The sequence below is a fragment of the Nicotiana attenuata genome, chromosome 11 (assembly GCF_001879085.1).
Source record: "Nicotiana attenuata strain UT chromosome 11, NIATTr2, whole genome shotgun sequence".
NCBI lineage: Eukaryota > Viridiplantae > Streptophyta > Magnoliopsida > Solanales > Solanaceae > Nicotiana > Nicotiana attenuata.
Window position 1 is genome coordinate 48,171,473 of NC_031999.1, and position 17,783 is coordinate 48,189,255.

The window sequence follows — 17,783 nt, forward strand, 5'->3', positions numbered from 1 at the left end:
AGCCAACTTAACAGTCCATAAAATTCATATACAAGTTCAGATGGCAGGAATCATACTGAGTCAAACAGTCCAAGTTTTAACATATCACGTACACTGAAATTATACCATTACATAGTTCTAAACTAACCACATCCATAAACATTCGCCATGAGCACAGCCTTGAATCATCACTTCATTTCATTTCAATGGAAGAGTACATCACTTATGAGGTCAAATGCGTGTACTTAAACTGGATTTCTTAAACTAAACAACAACAGCAGATTATGTTCATGCATGTTAATACAAGCTTCCACATCACTTGAGCCTAAGAATATACCTGGAAATTAGAACAAAAATGAGGAAGAGGGAAGTCAGCTAAAGCAGTAACAAACAACAGCCCAAATTCAAAGCAGCTAGATCACTTTCAAATCCAAAAATACCACAGCAAACCCAGGAATGACTAGCAGCAGATTAAACACCAAAAGCAGATGAAAACCAGATATGATTGGACAAAAATACACTCGAAATCAACCAAAAGTCCCTGAACTTGAACCAAACAAGGTCTAGAAGATACTCAAACCATTTTTAACCCTCTGTTGAACTGAAACTTGATCTACAAATGAAATTCAAACTTGATCTAAGAGAGTCCCAATAGAGCAGTACTCTCATTTTTTTTTTGGATTTTTCTACTGTTTTTGTTTTTGGTTTTTGAATTTTTGGATTTCAGACTTCAAATCTGTAAACACTTTTGGGGGGGGGGGGGGAATTTTAGGCCTCTAAACTTGTGAATCAAGGCAAATGAATGCCTATTTATAGGTGAACTTAGGGTCCAATTTCAGATTTTCCCTTTACCCCATTGGTCCCTATTTTAATTCATTTTTTATCCTTTATTTTCTGACTTGTCACACAAGTAACTACCCTAAGTTTACTGAAATCTGCACTATAGTCCATCCTAGAAGGTTCTATACCCATTACAATTCCTATTCTATCCTTACCTTGGTTCTAAAATTACCAAATCTGATTAAACTACCCTTTTCCATGCCTAAACTACCCTTAACATCCCCTGAAATTACTGACCAAGTTAAACTAGTCCATCAGCTATAACCAAACAAACTATTTCTAGGGCTAATCAAACTAGACAAATCAGCTAATCAAGAGGTTGGAACAATTAAAATCAAATTGCAGTAAACAATTATGAGTCGACTAACTGAACCTAAAATCAGACCACTTAAAACGTATATGAATACTGGGAACAACATCTGACATGAAGAACAAAACTTAAGCTAGATCCTGAACATGGAATTACTAATGCAATTACTGAATTAAACTAAACTAAATTAATTAATTACCACTCACCAATAACAACAGTAAAGGATCAAATACTGAAGAAAAATTGAAATCAAAAGTGCCCTAAAGAGTTAAAGACTATCAAAACAGGTTTAAACAAGAGCATACAGAATCAAAACAGCATCGAACAGAACTTACTAATTTTGAGCATTCGACTGACTATGGGGCGAACTCTGACCAGCTATTGTTGTTTGAATCCTCCGGATTCTTGACATGTAACATCCCTAATCGTGTGTTTTCAAGAGAATAACACGTGATTAGGGAAATTACAGTCCAAAATCCCCAAGATTTCTGAGTTAGGGTTCTGCCGGACTTTGGGATTTAAAATTTGTAATGTTCCGGGCAGATTCGAGACAAGTGGCTATGGGATTTGGGTAGAGGAGACTCAGATGAACCTAGGGTGTCAATTTGGGACTATTTGGCATACTTTGGGTCTTGGCCGAAAAATATTCAAACTGAGATTCGACCAATTCAAGGCAGATTCGAGAAAAACTAACCGGGGATTTGGCTAGGGAAAGGGGAAAGGGACCTAGGGTGTTAATTTGGGGTGATTTGGAAAGGGTTGGGTCATGGCCGGAAAAGTTTAGATTTGATATTCGACGAGATTGGCTATGATTCGAGGGGAGCTGAGGGCATGGTTGGAAAGAGGGGAGAACAGTGGTTCTAGGGTGTAATTTTGGTGGCCATCGGAGCATCGCCGCCGCCGGCGGCGATTTCCGACCGGCGGCGCTAGGGCGGAAGACGGTGGTGGACGGTGGGGTGACAGTGGCGTTACAGGGAGTACGAGGAAGATGAATTGTGTTTTGGTTTTTTGTATAATTTTCGGACAGTTTTATTTAAACTTGAGAATCAATCGTGGCCATTGGATTTGGGGGAATGGACGGTCGTGATTAAACGACGTCAAAACGACGTCGTTTTGAGTATGGGGCAATTGGACCGGGCAGGGCGTTTGGGCCAGTGGCTTGGTCCGGCGATTGGGATTCCTTTGGGCTGGGTAAAATGTAACCAAACGGCCCAAAACTTAGTATTATTAAAGCACCCTCTTTTAGATGCTTTTGTTTTCATTTTTATTTCCTTTATTTATTTTTTGTATTTCATTTTGTATTTTTTTTTTCTGATTTTATAAAAATGCAAAAATTAAAATGAAACCTAATTTATTTCCAAAATTTAGCTAATTAATTCCTATTTAAAGTAAACTCAAGACAAATTCGACAACTAACAATTAAAAATGCAAAAAATGGACTATTTTTGGTTATTTTCCTAAAAAAAAACAATTTGACCACTAAGTAATCTTTAAATATGAAATTAGATCCTAAATGCAAATGTCAAGCATATTTTTTATATTTTTAATATGAAATAAAAATGCACAAATAAAATGCAAACAAATAACACACAATTCACAAAAGTGTAAAATAATGAAAGCGAAATTATTTTGTTTGAATTTTTGGGAATAATTCATATATAGGGCAAAAATCACGTGCTCACAGTGGGCATAGCGAGCTACCTCCGATGCCTGTTGACCAAGGAGGACCAGGCAAAGATGAACGAGGTGGGCGCGTTAAGTCTTTTTAACGAGCTGCAGGAGGCACTGAACCGGGTAAGACATCAACACTTTTACACCTCCTTGTGGATTCCGCTTAAGTTTTGCTGCCTCTTACTGTTTTTGTTATTTTGCAAGCCTCAGTGCTTCACCATGAGAGCTTTCTCCGGTACCACTTGGAAATCAGCCAGCTCGTGTTCGAGCTCAAAGAGCAGGTCCAGAAGAAGGACATGTACAGGCTTCTCAGTGAGCAATGGGACGGGTCCCTCAAAGACCTCCAGGCCTAGCTGGACAAGGCTTAGAAAGAAGCTTCGACCCTGAAGCAGGAATATGCCAATCTGGTTGAAAAGGTAAAGGTATCTGAAGCAAAAAACGAGGAGCTAGTCATGGTGACTAACAACACAACCTCGTAGGTCCAACAGAAGATTGACCTGATCGACCAGCTTCGATCTGAAATGAACGAGGTCAAGTCCATGGCCGAAGGGTGGAAAGGCAGAATGGACCTGCTGGCCTCAAAAAAGGAAACCGCGAAGGCGGAGCTGGCATCACTTGAGAACCAACTATGGGTGGCGAAGGACAAATGGTCTCAGCTGAATGATGATCTTTGAGCGCAGCTGAGCTCGACCGTCGTAGAGCGGGATGCCCTCGGTAGAGAATATGGGGTAGTGAAGTCCAAATTGGACACAACCTCCGCTGATGCCGAAGAAATAGTGGCCCAATACAAGGAATATGTGGGGGCAGCCGAGACCCGCCTAAAAATAAAGGCTGAATATGTGAAGTGGCTGTCCCAAAGTGAGACCCTCGAAGAGATCCACGCCCGAGGTTTCGACCGGTCGGCCGAGATTGAGGAAGCCAAAAAGGTCGAGGCCGAGGTAAAGGAGCTCTACGAACCTGAGGGTGCCGAAGGCTCCCAGGATTCCGAGGGTTCTAACAATATTTTTGTTTATTTTAAGGCCATTTTATTGGGCCTTTGTAAATATATTTCATAATATATATGAAATTTTCCCTATCTAGCAATATCGTGTCTTTACTTTTCCAGCATCTTTTTATTCTTTTTATTCATGTAATATTTTTGATGCCTTAGCATAGAATCATATGTAGTTATGGGGCTTTCATTTTTCGGAGGTCCATTTGATACAACTTTGTTTAATCGAGGCTTTGAAATCTTGGTGTGACCGGAAGTTTTCAAGATGCTTAAGTGAGTTTAGACGATGCTTTTGCCGAGGGTAACCTTTTAGCAGGTTCAAAGTTTTTATAAAGGCCTTACTTTCTGATTACGAGCTTCGGACGTCTCTGAGCCACTTTTAGGGTGGCAGTAGCCTTTTGTATTTGGGCACCGCCTAATAGGTTTGGTGCCTCCGGGATTTGGTAGCCCGGGTTGTCTGAAATTTCTTTTTTGGCGCACAGTCCCTGAGTAGGGGCAGACCTTGGGCTCGATATTCCCCAAGTAAGGGTAGCCCGTGGGCTCTTAGGATCCGGAATTGAAGAAACAAGAAAATGCATAATAGCAAGGCGGAACTTTCTTTCATTTCTTAGTGTGTAAAGTACATGATCGAAAGCGCATAAAGACTTGTATCATGGCTAGAGTGGACTATGTGGACACAGTTCATGCTATCATTTGGCCCTTACAATGAATCCTAACCACCAAGCCTTAGCTTCTAGCATACAATGTTTTTCATTTTTTTCCTCGCTAAAAATCTTAATCCGAGGGTATGGCCCCCAGTATTCGAGGTCGAGCTTGAGAGGGCTCAAATACTATTGATATGACGTGAATGATCATTGACTCCGCGGTCTTCGAATCTAAGTTAGCATGTTTTACTGTTGCCTCATTAAAAACCTTGCCGAAAAACCCATTTCGGGACAAAACCAGTTCAAGGAAAAAAGAGTGCAATGCGTGCTTTCAGACCTAATAACCATATCCATCCTTGACCGTTTGCCTCCAAATGTTAGTCCGATTCATAACATGATTAAAGAGTAATTGAGTTCATACCTTAGCAGTAGTACCGCTTTAAGTGTGTCACATTCCAGTTGTTCGGTAATTGCACACCCTTTCCTGCATTGAATTTATACGAGCCTTTGCCGGTAATTCAGATGACTCGGTATGGTACTTCCTAATTCAGTCATAGCTTCCCCTCGTTCGGGTTCCGTGTGTGTAATGTTACTTTTCTGAACACCAAGTCCCCGATCTTAAAGTGTTGGAGGTTGGATCTTTGATTGTAGTATCTTTCTATTCACTGTTTCTAGGCGGCCTACCGGACTAGGGCGGCCTCCCGCCTTTCATCCAATAGTTCCAAGCTCGTGATCATGGCCTCGCCGTTTGACTCTTCTATCACATATTGGAACCCGAGGCTCCATTCTCCCACTTTGACTGGTGTTAAGGCTTCGGCCCCATTGACCAATGAAAATAGGGTGGCCCGATAATAGACTCGAGGTCGTACGGTATGTCCACATGACTTCGGGTGGGATTTCCTTCCATTTCCCTTTGGCATCTGTCAACCTCTTTTTTAGGTTTTGAAACATGGTCTTGCTTTTTGATTCAGCCTGTCCGTTCCCACTAGGGTGGTAAGGTGTTGATATTATCTTCCTAATCTTGTGATCCTTGAAGAATTTATTTACCTTGATGCCGATGAATTGTTTCCCATTATCACAAACGATCTCGGCCGGTATCCCGAATCGACATATTATGGGGTCTAGATGAAGTCAATGACTTCTTTCTCCCAGACTTTTTCGAACGCTTGAGCTTCGACCCATTTGGAAAAATATCGGTCACGAATAGTATGAATTGAGCCTTACCGGGTGATGTCTTCTATGGTTTTGATTTTTTTAGGATTGATCTCGATCCCTCGATTGGATACCATGAACCAGAGGAATTTTCCCGATCCGACCCCGAATGCGCACTTCTCCGGGTTCAGCTTCATACTGTATTTCTTCAATATGTCGAAGGTTTCTTGCAAACGTTTCAAATGGTCCTCCGCTCGTAGGGACTTGACTAACATGTCGTCAATATAAACTTCCATTGATTTTCCTATATGTTCTTCAAACATCCGGTTTACTAGGCATTGATAGGTGGCACTAGCGTTCTTTAATCTGAAAGACATTACGTTATAATAATAGGTGCCGAATTTAGTGATAAAAGAAATCTTTTCTTGATTGCCCGGGTCCATCCAAATTTGGTTGTACCCAGAATAGGCATCGAGAAACCTGAGTATCTCGTGCCCGACCCTCGCATCGATCATCCGATCGATGTTAGGAAAAGGAAATGAATCCTTAGGGCATGCCTTGTTCAGATCTTTGTAATCTACATACATTCTTAGCTTATTTCCTTATTTAGCATTATCACTATGTTAGCTAACCAGTCCGGGTATTTAACTTCCCGAATGGACCCTATTTTAAGGAGTTTCGATACCTCGTCCTTGTTGAATGCATACTTGACCTCGGATCGTGCTCTCCTCTTCTGTTTAACCGGGTGGAACTTCGATTCCAAACTCAGCTTATGAGTGGTCACTTCCACTGGGATCCCTGTCATATCAAGGTGGGACCAAGAGAAACAGTCTATGTTAGCTTTAAGAATTTCAATGAGTTTTTCCTGAGCTCGGGAGTTAACCCTATGCCCAGGTATACCTTTCGATCTGGTTGGTGTTCAATTAATATGACTTTCTCCAACTCCTCGACCGTCGATTTGGTGGCGTCGGCATCATCAGGAGCTATGAACGACCTAGGAACTCTGTAATCATCCTCCTCATCTACTCCTCGCTCTTCCGATTTGGTTGGGACCGATATTGGTGATTGCTATTTAATTTCTTCCTTCCTAGTCGGCTCCGTGTTCCTTGATGTCGAAACCATGGGCACCGAAATTACCTCATCGACTACGAACATTTCCTTTGTGGCTGGCTACTCTCCGTAGACCGTCTTGATTTCTACTGGTGTAGGGAACTTCAGTTCCTAGTGTAAGGTTGAGGGTACCGCCCTCATGTTATGAACTCATGGCCTTCCGAATAGGGCGTTGGACCTCATGGCCCCTTCGATAACGTAGAATTTTGTCTTTTAGATCGTCCCGGTGGTGTTCACTAGCAGGGTTATCTCCCCTTCAGAGGTTTCGCTTGCCATGATAAGTCCGTTTAACATTCGGACCGCCGGCACTATCTGGTCTTGTAACCCCAACTACTCTACGACCCTCGATCTGATGATGTTGACCGAGCTACCAGGATTAATCAATACACGTTTAACTCGAGATTTATTGATAAGTACGGATATTACCAGCGCATCATTGTGTGGTTGCACGATGCCCTCGGCATCCTCGTCGCTGACAAAATGGTTCCCTCCAAGACATAATCTCGGGTGCATTTTTCCCTTGTGATAGATACTTTAGTGCGCTTTATTATCGGTACTTTGAGGGATATTGACCCCTCCAATGATCATGTTGATGACGTGTTGAGGCTCCTCTTGTTCAGCTTGTTTGTTTGTGTCGCTGTTCTTGAAGTGATTTTTGGCTCGATCGCTTAGAAATTCTTGGAACTGCCCGTTATTGAACAACCAGGAAACTTCTTCTCTCAATTGTCGGCAATCCTCGGTCCTATGGCTGTGAGTACCATGATACTTAAAATCAAGTTAGGATCTCTTTGGATTGGGTCAGATTGCAACGGTCGGGGCCACTTGGTTTCCTTGATGCGCCTGATGGCTGATACGATGATGGCCGCATTGATGTTGAAGTTGTGTTATGACAATCTTGGTGCTTCTCTATCTCGAGCGGCCTGTCGAAACCATTTTTTCTCATCAAACCTCGGCTACTAGACCCTCGATCGCCTCTCTTTTCGTTCCTTATGGGTGACGCCAGGACCCATTTTCTCTTCGGTCTGCGCTGTATGGTTGGTATCAATCTTGGACCGATCTTGGCTCATGATCGATGACTCTCTTAGACCTGTCGTCGGCCCTGACAGGGTAAACAGATCCAGAAGGGGCTCCGAGTTGATTGTCCTTGACCCTAATCTTCAACTGGTACCTATTGTGAACGTCGGCCCAAGTTACCGCCGGATACTCTACCAAGTCTTGTTTTAGCTGCTGTGAAGCCAAGAGCTTCGGGGGTTAAGTCCTTGGGTAAACGCCTGAATGGCCCAATCATCCACGATTAGAGGCAGGTCCATCCGTTCCATCTGGAACCTCGATACAAATTCCCTGAGCATCTCGTTGTCTCTTTGTTTAACCTTGAAGAGGTCCGATTTTCTGGTCTCGACCTTCATGGCCCCGGCATGGGCCTTCACGAAAGCATCTGCAAGTATAGCAAACTAGTCAATGGAATTTGGGGGTAAGTTGTGATACCATATCATTTCTCCTTTGGACAAAGTTTCCCTGAGCTTCTTTAGTAACACCAATTCGATTTCATTATCTTCCACGTCGTTCCCTTTGATTGCGCATGTATAGGAGATCACATGCTCATTCGGGTCCATGGTTCCGTCATATTTTGGAATGTTGGGAATATGAAACCTATTAGGGATCGACTTCGATGCCGTGCTCGGAGGAAAAGGCTTTTGGATAAAATTCTTGGAATCTGGCCCCTTCAATATCAGGGGTGCTCCTAGGATTTGGTCAACCCTGGAATTGTATATTTCCACCTTCTTGTCGTTGGCCTCAATTTTCTTTTCACCTGATTCCACCTGCATCATTAATGCATCAAACATTATCATTACTTTGGGACTGACCTTGGACTCAGCTTCACCTAGTCTCTCGGTGATCTGCTCATTTCTTCAGATGCTCTCCCGGGACGGTTCGGGCTCAACTCTGTTGGGGGCGTGGCTTTGATTTTGCAGCTGTGCTACAGCCGCGTGTTGAGCCTGCAACATTTCAAAGATTAATCGTAGGCTAACCCCATCGCCTTCGCCTTCGGGCACTTCTCGAGTCGTTGGTCAGGGTCCTCTACGGATGCTGTTTTCGAGATCAGTTGGCAGGTCTACGTCGATGGCCACCTGTGAGTTAACATCGACTGGGTTGGCAACTAGGACTCCGTTGGGATCAACAGAAGGCACCTTGTTGCTAGGCACCAGATTTTTGTTTTTGCCATGATGGTCAGACCCAGCGTCAACGTTCAAGTGGGCAGACTGAGAATTTGACATTTTCTAAACTGACCTGAAATTAAGACTTTAAAGAACAAGCATAAAATAGGGTGTGTTATGGAGATTTTTATCAAACCACCACTATTATCCTTAGCCCCACAGTGAGCGCCAAACTGTTTACCCTTAAAACGAATAACAATTGAATTTTTATATGCAATTTAAGGTTATATGAATTGATTAAACATAAATAACCAAGAATGTTATATAAACGAGTTAATATAGAATGAATAACCAAACAAATTGTGATGTTACTGTCGGGCTCGGATTTGGGGTGAATAGTAATTTTTCCCTTGATCGGACCCTTGGTTCAAAGCCAAAAGTATATGAAGAACAACAATAAAATAAGAACTTTGCAATAGCTAGAAAATAGAAAAATAAACTTGTATATCTTGGTTTGCATGTTACAATATGTGTTATCAAAGAAAAAACTTCCTTTTATATAGTAGGAGAGTTTTACCCCTGGTAAAAGTCTAAAAAGGTAAAAATCCTCCTCTCTCCTTAATTAATAATCTGTAACCGCGATCGAGCGAGATCCACGCCGTGATATCCGGTTGGTTTCGGATATCACGACCCTCTATTTGTCGCCTACCACCGTTCATATGCTTCCCGAAGTCTCAGAACTCATCCCGGGTCCGGGGTACATCATTTTATCAACTCCGTTGGTGAGTACTCCATTCGGGCCTTGGTATAAGAAGTTCTTAGCTTCGCTTTCCATCCTATGTATTCATACCCTTGCTTCATTTCACCCACCAGGAAATCGGGGTATGTGTTATCTCCAGTTTCACCCGTATACATGTATATTCTACACCAGATGAGATATGCTTAGTTAGCATACCATTGCTAATGGATGATTCTCTGGGCGTAGTGGGTGATATTCCTAACGTCGTTTATTTCTGGTGCTACTCTTTTTGTGCCATATGGCTTGTGAGACATCTTGATTATTCACGCGTGTGTTTTGAGCCGGCATAGCTTGTGGTATTATATGAGCGAGACGGCTCTCGAGATGCTGGTTGTTTATTTCACCTTAGTCGTGCTTGGATTTTTGTAACACATGACGCTATTTGTCTCCCTAGAGTTGTATTTATGCTCCCGGCGTGTTGTGGTCGATACTCGGGCATTTCGTGGGTATGGGCATTATGGCTTGATAGGTATTTCCTTATTGATTTTTATGTGTGGATCGGGTGGCACGCCGCCATGGGTACGATATTTGGATCGAGTTGCATGCCGCAACGGTATCATGTTGGGTACCATTCCTTGTACGTACCTTGTGTGTTCTGTTTCTCATCTTTGAGGTAGGTACGTAGCATTTGGTTGGTTGTCCTATTCGTTATGCGGGCTAGTTAGTTCTTCACCAGAGTTTGTTTTTCCTTATTAGTCATATTTGAATTGTGGCTTGTTGGCACATTGGTGGCGTCGTAAGATATTCTAGGTAGTGTTTGAGGTGGCTTATTGCCGAGCAGCTTGTACTGGGTGAAATGAGGTTGTGGGACTTGGAGTAAGTGTAATTAGATATATATGATGTATATTAGGAGGATAAAGTCACTAATCAACTCAGAATAAGGCAATGGTTCTTGTCAGGCGTAGAGGCTCCATGAGTATTGATTCATCGAGTGGTTATTAGTTTCTACACAAGTATTTCATTGTTGAAGCATCGTGGGGGTTGGAACATGTCTTATATGTGTACGAGGTATACTACGGGCATCGGGTTCGTAAACTTGCAGCTATTGTGGTTGGAGGATGTTATTATAGGCATACGACTTATGTGGTACAATATGTGATTACAACGTAGGCGGATGATCATGTTTTGGTTTAGCCTGTTGAGATTGATACGGTTTTAGTATGTTAGAATCGGACCTTATAGAAAACTGTGGATGTTGGAATTTGGTTCGAAGTCTTGTGGGCTAAGGTAAGGATCTTCAGTCTCGCTTAAGCTAATGTGCTCATATGGATTGTGGTGGAACAGGTAGGTGCGTGTGTCAAACAGTGATTTTGGGCAACTCTGGAGCGATTCTTGGCACGTTTGAAGACGAGCGTATATTTAAGTGGGGGAGAGTGTAACAACTCGGTCGGTCATTTTGAGCTCCAGTGCGTTATTTGGCGGTTTGAGGCCTCGAATAGCTTCACTTTATTTATTATGACCTGCACGTGTGGTTGGTTTCGGTTTTAAAGAAGTTTGGAGTTGATTTGGAAGAATAATTCTCAACTCGGAAGCTTTAAGTTGGATTTGTTGACCAAGGTTTGGTATTTGAGTAAATGACCTCGGAATCGGGATTTGAAGGTTCTAATAAGTTCGTGTGATGGTTTTGGACTTGCGGAATGTTCGGGTCGAGAATCGGATGGTCCAGGAGCGTTTCGGCACTTAATGTGGAAAGTTGGCATTTTGAAGGTTTTAGAATTTCGTAAGTTTGATTTAAAGTTAACTTTGGTGTTATCGATGTCCGTTTGAAATTCTAAGCCTTGGAATATGTTTGTATCATAATCGTGACTTGTACGTAAAATTTGGCATTTTTTCGAAATGTTTAAGCGTGATTCGGACGCGTTTGACAAAGTTTTAATGTTTGAAAGTTTAAAGAAGGATTTCGGGCGTCAATTCGGGGGGGTTTTGATGTTATTCATGGCGTTTCGGGCCTTTGGATATGTTTGGATAAGGTATTGGGACTGATTGGTATGATTGGACAGGGTCCCGGGGGCCTCGGGTGTGTTTTGGGGTGGTTTTGAATCATTTCTCTATGTTTTGTTGATGCTGGTGCAGGTGTCTGGTTTTGTTCTTCGTGAATGCAAAGGGATGCCCGCGCGAAGAAGGATTTTTGACTTCTAGGAAAGTGTTCATCGCGAATGGGTCGCGAATGTGGAGAAGAAGCTGAGGTGCCCTTCCCGAACACGACAGGAAGTCGTGAGCGCGTAGAAGGATGGGGAGTTGGGGGCCTGAAGGCCTTAAGCCTTAGCAAAAGCGGCGTAGTGACCGTGAATTCGAAGCAGTAGGACCTGGAGGCATCCCAAACGCAACTTGGGTGTCGCGAACGCGAAGGAGGATTTTTTTGGACAACTGATTTTTTGGCTTTTGCGATCGCAAGGGGATTTTCGCAATCGCGAAGTGGAAGGACCTGGGCAGACTTTTTTTAATTTGGGACTTAGCTCTCATTTCTCTCATTTTCCACTTGGATGGCCGAATTTGGGGACCTATTTTGAGGAGATTTTCATCAAGCTACACAAGGTAAGTGATTCCCACTTGTTGTAAGTTATACATGGATTGTATATGGATTTTATAGAAATTGTCAGATTTTAGAAGAAAACCTAGAAATGATAATCTTGGATTCTGACCACGAAATTGGACATGGAATTAGGAATAAATTATATATTTGAGTTCGTGGTGTTATGGGTAATGTTTATCTTTGAAATTTTTTGGAATCTACGCGCGTGGGCCTGTGGGTTGACTTTGTTGACTTTTCGAGCGGAGTTCAAAATTATTGAATTGTGAGTATTGGAGTGTATTTTTATTGGTTTGCATGTTGTTTGACTAGTTTCGGCGATGGGAATCAGTTTGAGCTGTTAGAGAGGCGTTGAAGCCGGTTATGGAACTTCGGAGCAAGGTAAGTCTCCTGTCTAACCCTGTGAGGGGAAAACTACCCCGTATGTATTAAATTGTTATGTGCTACTAGTTGTGGGTGCTACGTAGCTAAAATTCCCAAGTAGGCTTATGACTTTATCATGTAATAGTTGAATTATTTGAACTTAATTTTCTAGTGTAATTACGTGAATTTATAATTAAAATTTGATTTGGGAATATGTTAGGCCGAGCTTTATCACCTTGCATTTTTTGGCGAGATATTTGATAGACCGTAAAAGTCATGTTTATTTTATGCTCATGTAACTGTGTTTCAAATAAGTGGCCCGTAATTTAATAAGTTTCTTCCTTTCATGTGGATCGGGCCGAATGGCAGTATATTGAGATGCATCTATGGTTCGCGCAAGTCGACCCTCGGCAGTGTACACACTATTTTGGATCGGGCCATACGACCTTGGCATAATTCGTGCGTGAAATCGCTAGGAGTCAGAGTATCCACGAGATTACCTTCTTGATTAAGGCTTGAAAATTACATGATATTCCCTTTATCACTTGAAAGCGGATATTTACTTAATAGTTCTTATTTGTTGAGATGACATGTGGTATTTGGGAATTTTTAAAATGATATTTTGTTAAAGGATCATGTTAACTATTGTTTCTTATTCTATCGAAACTGTTGTATTTCATGCTTATCTACAATTCCTGTAGTTTATTTATTGGACTACTAGTAAGTGTTAGTGTCGGCCCCTCGTCACTACTTCTCCGGGGTTAGGCTAGATACTTACTGGGTATGCGTTGATTTACGTACTCATGCTACATTTCTGCACTTATTATGTAGGTGTATCTTTGGTGTTCATTTGAGCGCAAGGGCACAACTATTGGGGGACATCAAGGTGAGCTGCATTTCATGATACGATCTACAGCATACAGAGTCTCCATCATGTTCATTCATGTTATCCTGTCTATTTCATATTCCAGACAAATATTGTATTGTTATTGTACTTACTCGTAGATTCTCATAAACTTGTGACACCGGGTTATGGGGATATTCTAGTAGATGTTAGTGGTTTTGCAACAATATTGTCACATTTTATTTTTTATCTTACTAATATTGTACATATCCATGATTTTAATGCATTAATTTCATTATTTAATAAAACTTATGATTTCAGAAGTAATAAATGAATAATTATTTAGATGAATCATTGTTGGCTTTCCTAACGGCGACGTTGGGCGTCATCACGGTCTATAGTGAATTTTGGGATCGTGACATCCCCCTTCCCTATTCCCTTATATCTGTCGATGTATTTTTGTCATTTCTGATAGATATCGTATTTAGTTTAGATTTTGTATTCTTGTTAGATACTCGTGACTATCTTGTGACCCCTAATTTTGAGAGATCTTATGAGATAGGTGTGGTCGTATTTAGACCTTTGTCGAGATTCATGTACTTTTGATATTGAGTTATGACTTATTCCACCTTTCTATTTATATCATGAATCAGTTAATGAGTTAATAAATTTTGTTGTTGCTGTTGAGTGTTGGCTTGCCTAGAGAGCGAGTTAGGCGCCATCATGACCTTTGGTGGAATATTGAATCGAACAAAAAGAAAAGGCGTGTGGAGTTGGAAACAAATAAGAAAATCGAATCTTAGAGGAACGTTTTTTTTAACCGGATATTTTAGGTTTTGGAGCATTAATTGAATAAGTTTTCAACCAATACCCTTTATCATATAAAGTATTATGTTGCTGCTATTTGAGGTTAATATTCTAACGCAAATCAAGGAGTTACTCAAGGTAAATAACAATTTATAGTAAGAGGTGATTTAAGAGATTCAAGCCGTTCAATTAAAGAACCAATTCCAGAAGACAAAGTTGTTCAAGTTCAGTAATTGTTTAGGGTTGAGTCATTGTTCTTTGATTATAACATATTTTTCTTATTGAGAACTGTAATCGTATATTAACAATTTTGAAGAGTTTGTTATCTTTTTAAGCTAAAGGTTATAGTTTACAAAGGGTAGCTACAATTGAATTGATTGTAGGGGATTGAGGTTCTAGAGTTAGTCCCTTTGATTATTGAGTTGTAAGTTGTAACCTAAAACTACTTTCTGAAGTTAGTAAAATTTTGAGGCAAATCCTACAAAGCCTATATCGTGGTTTTTACTCCTTGAGCAAGGATGTTTTCCACGTAAAAATTATTGTGTTCTTTAATTTTTGCACTTCACTTTCTGTTTCTGTCTCAAATACTAAGTTTAAGAATAAGGTTCTTTAATACACGAAAATTAGGCAAGACACAATTTACCTGCTTTTTTGTGTCTAGGTGCAAGCTAAAATAACAATTGATATCAGAGTAGGTTCTTTCAAAGTTAGGCTAATATCTTGAAAGGATATGATAGGTTCTTTCGATCAACCATAAGATCTCCACTGTTTAATGAAAAATAGTATGGAAAGTAGAAAGAAAGACTACAAGATTTTACGGAAAGTGAAGAATTAGAACTCTGGATTATTCAGAAGGGTCCTAAGATTCATGTGGCAAAAGTTGATAAGAGTGAAGCAACTAGCCTAAAACCCGATCAAGGTTGTCTAGAAGAATGTCAAGACCAAAAATATCTTAATTTGTGGCATTGGACCTAATGAGCACAATCGAATTTCTGCGTGCAATAATACTAAGCAAATCTAGGATGCCTTGTAGACTGCTAATGAATAAATAAGTTCAAACAGTCTAAGATTGACATGCTTATAAGGTAATATGAACTCTTCAAGATAAAGAAGAGAAAAACTATCCAAGAGATGCATACCGGGCTCACAATCATTAATAATGAGTTAATCTCTCTTGGATAAATCATCCTTACAAATAAGGTTGCAAGAAAGATCTAAGTGTAATGCTAGTCTCCTAGGAAAGCGAGGTCAATGCATCACTGAAGCTAGGGATAATAAGACTATGATCATTGACGATCTCATTGGAAACTTGAAGACCTATGAGCTGAAATAGTATCAAGATCGCAAGATTGCAAAGTCTCACAAGGATAGGAACCTGGTTCTCAAGCCCACTGAATAGCTAGAAGCTGACGATGATGATATGGTACTACTGACACATAGGTTCCAAAAAATAACTAGAAAAGGCGAATTATAGAAAAAGAGTAGCACCTCCGAAGCTAAGGCTCCAGAGAAGAGCAACATTGATGGATACTATAAATATGGTAGTTGTGATTACTTTATTAGAAATTGCCCAATGTGGAAGACTGATGGAAAAAAATCATGACTAAGTGAAAGAGCGGAAGAAGGATCGGGTTCCTGGAAGCAAGATGAAAAAAAGAGAGAAGACAAGATTGTAAAAAAGTCTCTAACTGCTATGAGAAATATCTCTCGTGATGACTCTGATGATAAAAGTTATAACGAAGATCAGTCCTTGATAGCTAAAAATAAATTTGACTCAGACAACGAAGACATTCTTGCATTAATTAATTTTGATTCAGATGTGGAAGATGACCAAACTGAGGTAAATTTTCATGACAAGAAAAGATTCATACTTATTCTAAAAAATATAGTTTCATTTTCTACGATCTTAATTGATGCACATTATAGTCTTGGTGCTAAAAAGAAAAAAATTATAAATGAATATGCCTCTCTTAAGTTTGATAATAAAGACCTAGAAGTAAGTACAAAAAAATCTAAAAAGCATCATTAAAGATCTAAAGGACCAGGTTCTCACTCTAGGTAATTAAAAAATCAGTTTTAGAAAGAGAGAAAAAAAAAGCTTCCTGATACGCCTCCTAAGGGGAAGAATCATATTAGTGAGATTCAGGAAAACCTAGAGAGTGAATTAAAAAGGGTAAAAAGTTCTTTCTCTGTTGGATGTGAGGAAAATAGGATGCTTCAAGAGAATTTAAATAAGACTAAGTATGATTGAAAAGAACTCTAAAATAGAATAGGTCCTCAGAGATGTTAACTACCTTGCATGCAAACCACATAGATAATGGAAAAGGACTAGAACATTAAAAGGTCAAAACCCCATATAACCCCAAAAGTTATTATGTTTTTATTCCTGAAAATCACTTGCACACACACTATAATAATAATAATAATAATATAATAATAATAATAATAATAATAATAATAATATAATAATAATAATAATAATAATAATAATAATAATAATAATAATAATAATAATAATAATAGTGGACACTTCAAAGATTCATGCACGACTAAGTTCAAGACAATTTTGAAAAATGTTGAATATGTTTAGAAAAGTGGCATTTCATTGAAAAATGCGAGACTTCATAGATGAGCTAAAATGAATTTGATTTATCCTTTTACTCAAAGAACGAGACCCAAGCTAGTATAAGTTCCTAAAACTAACCCCTGAATTATTTTGCAGGCTAAAGTGAGGGAAGCAAGAACATGTGATACGTGGACAATGCTTGCTCTAGACATGTGATAGAAAAAGGAGAAAATTTTCCCTAACTGACGGTCTATCAAGGAGGGAGTGTGAGATTCGGTAATGCTAAGAAAGAAGATATTATTGGTATATGTAAGATTGATAAGTCTCATTCCCATGTAATAGAAAATGTATATTAGGCTAAAATTAAAACATAACTTGCTGAGTATATCTCAAATATTTTGTAGAGGGAATCGGGTTTTCTTCACTTTTAGGGTATGTACTGTGACTAATTTAAATTCTGAAAACCTGGTTCTTAGAGAAAAAAGGCACAAAAATATTTGCAAAATTGATATTATGTCTTCTCTAGAAAATGAACTAACATGTCTTAGTGCTCTTGATAATGATTCACTTATGTGGCACAAAAGGTAGGACATGCGAGTTTTTCACTATTGAACAAACTGATATTAAAGGACCTAGTTGTCGATTTCCCTAGATATAGGTTCAAGGAAGATAAAGTTTGTGATGCTAGTGCAAAAGGTAAACTCGTCAAATCCTCCTTTAAATTAAAGAAAGTGATAAGTACCTCACATCTCTTGGAACTACTACACACAGACTTATCTGGTCCCATGAGGATACAAAGTAGAGGAGGAAGGAGATATGTATTTATGATTATTGATGACTATCTTATTCAACTGCAAATCCACTATATAAGGTGCCAATGGTTGATTTTTATATATTTTTTTTAAAACAAAATCTTACAAAAAGAAGAGTATATAGCCGGAACTTATATAAGACCTATCTATATCTATACTATACTAGTTTCTATGAACGTGCGTTGCACGTTAAAAGTTGTACATAATGA